Source organism: Miscanthus floridulus, chromosome 16, assembly GCF_019320115.1.
Source record: "Miscanthus floridulus cultivar M001 chromosome 16, ASM1932011v1, whole genome shotgun sequence".
Classification (NCBI taxonomy): Eukaryota; Viridiplantae; Streptophyta; class Magnoliopsida; order Poales; family Poaceae; genus Miscanthus; species Miscanthus floridulus.
Genome location: NC_089595.1, coordinates 97,511,115 through 97,517,813, shown reverse-complemented (window position 1 = coordinate 97,517,813; position 6,699 = coordinate 97,511,115).

The window sequence follows — 6,699 nt, the reverse complement described above, 5'->3', positions numbered from 1 at the left end:
GTAGCGGTATCAAGTGCTGCAAGTTCTGCTTCCATTGTTGACCTCGTTAAGATGGTCTGCTTGCAAGACTTCCAGGAAATAGCGCCACCTCCAAGTGTGAATGTATATCCACTTGTGGCTTTTAACTCATCAGCATCAGATATCCAATTTGCATCACAATAGCCCTCGAGTACCTTCGGGTACCCAGTATAGTGAATGTCAAAGCTCGACGTTCCCTTTAGATAGCGCAATACTCTTTCAAGAGCACGCCAGTGATCATCTCCCGGATTTGAAACAAACCGGCTTAATTTGCTCACAGCAAATGAGATGTCAGGCCTCATTGCACTAGCCAAGTACATTAGCGAGCCGATGATTTAGGAGTATCTCAACTGATCCCTCATTATTCTTCGGTTCTTTCTCAGGATCACGCTTGGATCATAGGGAGTGGACACAGGCTTGCAGTCACTATAACCAAAGCGACTCAGTACCTTTTCCACATAGTGAGTTTGTACAAGTGTTACCCCACCATTTTCTCCCCTTAGTAGTTTGATGTTTAGTATCACATCAGCCACTCCCAAATCCTTCATGTCAAAGCTCTTTGACAGAAAGTCCTTGACTTCCTCAATCACATTGAGGCTTGTCCCAAAGATTAGTATGTCATCCACATACAAGCACAGGATTACTCCTTCTCCCCCACCATAGCGGTAGTACACACATTTGTCGGCTTCATTCGCAACAAAACCAGCAGATGTCATAGTTTTATCAAACTTTTCATACCATTGCTTAGGTGCTTGTTTTAGGCCATACAAAGACTTCAATAATTTACACACCTTTCCTTCTTGACCTTCTACTATGAAACCATCGGGCTGATCCATGTAGATCTCCTCATCTAGCTCTCCATTTAGGAAAGCCGTCTTAACATCCATCTGATGAACGAAAAGACCATGAGACGCAGCCAGGGCAAGCAGTACTCGGATTGTGGTCAATCGGGCCACTGGTGAATAAGTATCAAAGAAGTCCTCGCCTTCTTTCTGGGTATAACCCTTAGCCACAAGCCTTGCCTTGTACTTTTCAATCGTACCATCAGGCCTGAGCTTTTTCTTAAACACCCATTTACATCCTACAGGCTTGCACCCATAAGGACGATCAACAATCTCCCAAGTTCCATTGGTCATAATTGAATCCATCTCACTTCGCACTGCTTCCTTCCAGTAGTCAGCGTCGGGAGAGGAATATGCCTCAACAATGGTGCTTGGAGTGTCATCCACGAGGTATATAGTGAAATCATCACCAAAAGACTTTACAGTCCTCTGTCTCTTACTCTTTCGAGTAGCTCCACTATTATCCTCCTCAGGATTCTCAACACATGTTTGTTCAAGATGTTCTGTTGGCGCCACGGGGGAATCAACAGGTTTTTGACTAGATGTGCTAGGTTCATTTCCTCTCATAGGAAATTCATTCTCAAAGAATGTAGCATCTCTGGACTCAATCACTGCACCAACACGCATGTCAGGTACTCCAGAGCTTACAACTAGGAATCTATAGCCGACGCTATGTAAAGCGTAACCGAGGAACACACAATCTACAGTTTTTGTCCAAGTTTGCGCTTTTTGACGATTGGCACATTCACCTTGGCCAAGCATCCCCAAGTGCGTAGGTATGAGAGAGTCAACCTTTTCTTTTCCCATTCCTCGAATGGTGTTACTTCTTTATTCTTTGTAGGAACTCTATTCAGGACATGACATGCCATCAATATAGCCTCACCCCACCATTCGTTGGAAAGTCCCGCAGTGTCTAACATGGCGTTAACCAAATCAGTTAGAGTGCGATTCTTTCGTTCGGCAATCCCATTGGATTGGGGGGAGTATGGAGGTGTCCTCTCATGAATAATTCCATGTTCCTCGCAGAATGAATCAAACTCATGTGAAAAGTATTCTCCCCCACGATCAGACCTCAACCGTTTGATTTTTCTTTCCAATTGGTTCTCTACTTCAGCTTTATAGATTTTAAAATAATGCATTGCTTCATCCTTTGTTTTTAGCAAGTACACATAGCAAAATCTAGTGCTATCATCAATAAGAGTCATGAAATATTTCTTTCCTCCTTTGGTCAATACACCATTCATCTCGCACAAATCAGAATGAATGAGATCTAGCGGTGCCAAATTTCTCGCCTCTTTCACAGCCTTGTGAGGCTTGCGAGGTTGCTTCGCTTGAACACAAGCATGGCACTTAGACCCTTTGACCAGATCGATTTTAGGGATTAATTTTAAACTAGCTAAGCGCGTCATACAACCAACATTGATGTGACAGAGTCGGGAATGCCAAACATTAGACTCATCATCATTTCTCACATGGTTCACAATTTTATCACAAGAATCCATCAAAGAGAAGCGGAACAAGCCTCCGCTTTCATAGCCTTTTCCAACAAAGGTTCCATACTTAGATACAACACATTTATTGGACTCAAATACAAGTCTAAAGCCATCTCTACACAATAGAGATCCACTAACGAGATTCTTCTTGATGGAGGGGACATGCTACACGTTCTTTAGCTGCACGATCTTTCCCGAAGTAAACTTCAGATTGATCGTACCAACACCAAGTACAGCAGCATGCGTACCGTTTCCCATCAGCAAGGAGCAACCTCTTTGTTCCTGATAAGAAGAAAACAAAGAAACATCAGAACAAACATGAATGTTAGCACCCGTGTCAACCCACCACTCAGGCGAGAGACAAACTGAAAAAACTGTAGGTAGATGATTACCGTACCCAGATCCTCCAGATTCGCTAACAACCATGTTTGCGGACTTCTTCTGCTTGTCCTTGCGGTCAGGGCACTCTTTTGCCCAATGGTCAGATGCACCGCAGATAAAGCAAAGGCCCTTTTCTTTTTTCTTGCCCTTCTTCTTAAAAGTTGCAGCTTTAGGCTTGACTGCAGGCTTGTTTTTCTTCTTCCTCTGTGCGGCATGAAAGTTCTTCTTTTGCACCAGATTGGCGCTAGAACCTTCCTCGTGCGCTTTCTTGCCATGAGTGTCCTTTGCCCTAGCATTCTCCTCCACACCAAGAGTAGCAATGAGATCAGTCACACTGAACACTTGCGTCCTGTGCTTTAGAGTAGTGGCAAAGCTCGACCAAGTAGGTGGCAGCTTAGCGATGATACCGCCGGCCACAAACTTGTCAGGCAACTCACACTCATTGTTCTGGAGTTCCTTTGCCAGCATCTGTATCTCATGAGCCTGCTCTACTACAGATCGGTCATCGATCATCTTGTAGTCATAGAACTTCTCCATGATGTACAGCTCAGTGCTAGCATCGGCAACACCAAACTTGGCCTCAAGTGCATCCCACATGTCCTTGCCAGTGTCCATATCCATGTACACTTGCACCATGCTTTCAACTAATATGCTGATGAGAGCCCCCTTGAACAAGTTATCTGCCTCATTGAACTTAATCTCCTCCTCGTGATAGAAAGGAGGTTCAATGCGCTTTCCCTTGATCACGTGCTCACAACGCATACTAGTGAACCACAGCTTGGAACGGACACACCACACTTTATAGTTGGATCCATCATCTTTCAATGGTGGTGGTTTTAGTGACGCAGCAAAACTAGCAGTCGAAAAAGACCTATCAAGTTTTGGATTGTTGAACATTTGGTCAATTTACGACTTATATTAATCCATAAAAACGACTTAAACAATAGTAACAGTACCACTAACCATACTGTAACACCACCACTACTACAGATAGTATTCAACAGTGCAGCAACCAAGTACGCTAACAGAATAGCATATGAACAATAGCGCACAGTGGGATTAGATTTATACCCTAGGGTGGGACTGCCGGTACCCGCGGACAGTGAGCCACCATCTTCTCCATCGTTGGTGTTGGTGCGGCCACCAGTCCTCCTCGTGTCCACCATGTTGGCACGGGAAGCTCCTGCAGGTGCGGTGTCGGAGCAGTAGAACGAGACTCTCCCGTCAGGAAGCAGAAGCCCCCGAACAGGAAACTGCAGACGGGGCAGCAGTCGCACCGGGAAGCCGGCGCTCCCCAAAAACTTGATTCCCCGCCTACCCGTGCAGGTACGCTTGACGGGGGGAAGTTCCGGAGGCCTGCTACCGAAGCTCCCTGTGCGCGCAGGGAACTCCGGTCGGAGATGCAGACGAACAGCTCAGCGCTCAGATGTTGCGGAGAGGAGGAAGAGGAAGAGTCGGGTCTCGCTATGCCGGACAGGGGCGCCCCCCCCCCCCCCTTATAGCCGCGCAGTTCCCCATCTATCCGTTAGGCCCTGTCGGGGGAATGAACCTGGACAGGGTGGTTGGGCGTTGGGAGTTGGCTGCGGCGGCTAGGGTTTCGGTTGGGCCAAGCGACAAAACCTGACCAAACCACCCGTGCAGGTATGCTTGATGGGGGGAAGTTCCGAAGGCCTGCTACCGAAGCTCCCTGTGCGCGCAGGGAACTCCGGTCGGAGATGCAGACGAACAGCTCAGCGCTCAGATGTTGCGGAGAGGAGGAAGAGGAAGAGTCGGGTCTCGCTATGCCGGACAGGGGCGCCCCCCCCCCCCCCCTTATAGGCGCGCAGTTCCCCATCTATCCGTTAGGCCCTGTCGGGGGAATGAACCTGGACAGGGTGGTTGGGCGTTGGGAGTTGGCTGCGGCGGCTAGGGTTTCGGTTGGGCCAAGCGACAAAACCTGACCAAACCACACCAGGCCACGGCCCCGGCCCCGGCCCCGGCCCCGGCCCGGCGGGCGGCGGCGGCGGCGCGCGCGTGTGGCCTCCCGGTTCTCCCTCTCAACTTGTCTATGTGAGAGTCCTAAGACTCACTATTTAAGTTGAGAACCTTTTTAGTGAATTTTCCATATGGTACTAATCACTTTTCCACTTAACAATAATTGTGGGTCTTTGAAGTTTATTTGATTAATTAGAATAAATAATGGGCCTAGCCCGAATTAATCTAACACGCTATAGGAGCTGGAACCTCCTAAACCCCACCAAACAAGCCTTAAATGATCGCTTCATCAACTCTAGTTTCCAATGCCTCGCACTCATAACAGATCTCATTTCGTGCCAGCCATAGCCAGACTGCAAGACTTCTCTTTGTCACTTGTCACCCGGCCCCGTAGATAGCAAATAAAAGTGGTGAACTACAATATGAACATGACCAACAAGAAGCATATTCAGCTAGTCATGTGTACATATATATATGCAAGGATGTGAATGCCATGCGTGTACTCCATTAATGTGTAGGCAATCTATTTTACTATCATGTCATCGAGTACCAGCTATATTCAATAGGAATCAATCGATTATTGATGTTTGTACATGGTATCATGGGTGCTTGCAGGATCAAATGATAAGGTTTAGATGGTGAACCTTCGGATGAAACAAACTAAAGTCACGGGATTCTAAGGACGACCCAATTGATTAGGCTAATATTCTGCTAGTTTCAATAAAAGAAATTAAACATGTACAGATGTGTAAACCACCAAAGGGGCAAAGATGCATAGTTGTGGATCATGTAATAACAATGTGACTTCTTGCAGGCTGTGCAGCTGCCAAGCTGGCATTGACTAACAAAGGGTCTCTATTTCCTAAGGCGTGTGTTGCCAATGCCAACTACTAGTGCTATACGAGTTGCTGACTATTGAATGAGGATAGGATGTAGACATTCCATTGGCTTTGACATAAAGAGAAGAGATTAGTGAAAATCTAGGACTTTAATCCAAGAGTACTCTTAATCCAATTATTAGCATTTTTTCAACAGTGAAAAAACAACCAAACTGCAACTCTCTATACAGTACAAGTGTTCGATCAAGATGAGGACGAGATCAGGTGGTGAGTGAGATCGTCCAGCTATTACTCCGTGAGATCAGCTTCTAGAGCACAATTCATTGGCACCCACACGGATCATGACTGGGCAAAAGTCTGCAAACTTTAGATAGAAAACAAATGTAGATTCTTCATTTGGTTGTTGCTACAACGGAAGCTTCTAACTGCCGATCGTATTATGTAAAAAGGAGGCCAAGCCAAGCCAACATGTAACCTTTGCTCATCGGCTAGAATCACCCACACATCCGATGGTGAACTGCACCAATACGAAGGCAGTCTGGCAGTTGATCGAAGCGGGTGGAATAAAAAATACTTAGCCCTCAATCATTCAATATGCAACATCAAGGATCGGTGGAATGAACTTCTATATGCACGTGAGAGTATATAAACTTTATACAACATGGAATATATGGAAGGAATGTCGTTGCTGAGTCTTCAGCGAAAAAGCACACAACCAACATGAACTGCTACAGTAATTATATAAAGATATTTTGTTGTTCCAGCAAGCGCGGGATATGAGATCCAGTAGAGAAGACAAAAATTAGTTGTTGCTATTACTTTTAGTCATGTTCTTTTTCTTTTCTTTTTATTGTTCAGTGCTATCACTGAATTCCTGTTAATACTTTATGTGTTTTTCTATAATGACATGGCAGAGCACCTGCCCTGTTTTGTTAAAAAAAGTGCCAACTTTAAAAAAAATGTTTCCGACTTTAATACAGTAGTGAAATGTTTTTTTTAGAAAATGTCAGCATCACAAGAAAATGTTATGTAAAATTTCTCTATAATATTAAAATGATTCTGCACTGGTTTGCTAGTGACAAGAAAAGTCTAGGGGATCCTACATGATCCAAACAATTTCCTTTAGGCCTACTTTGGCAGCAGGGAATCCCT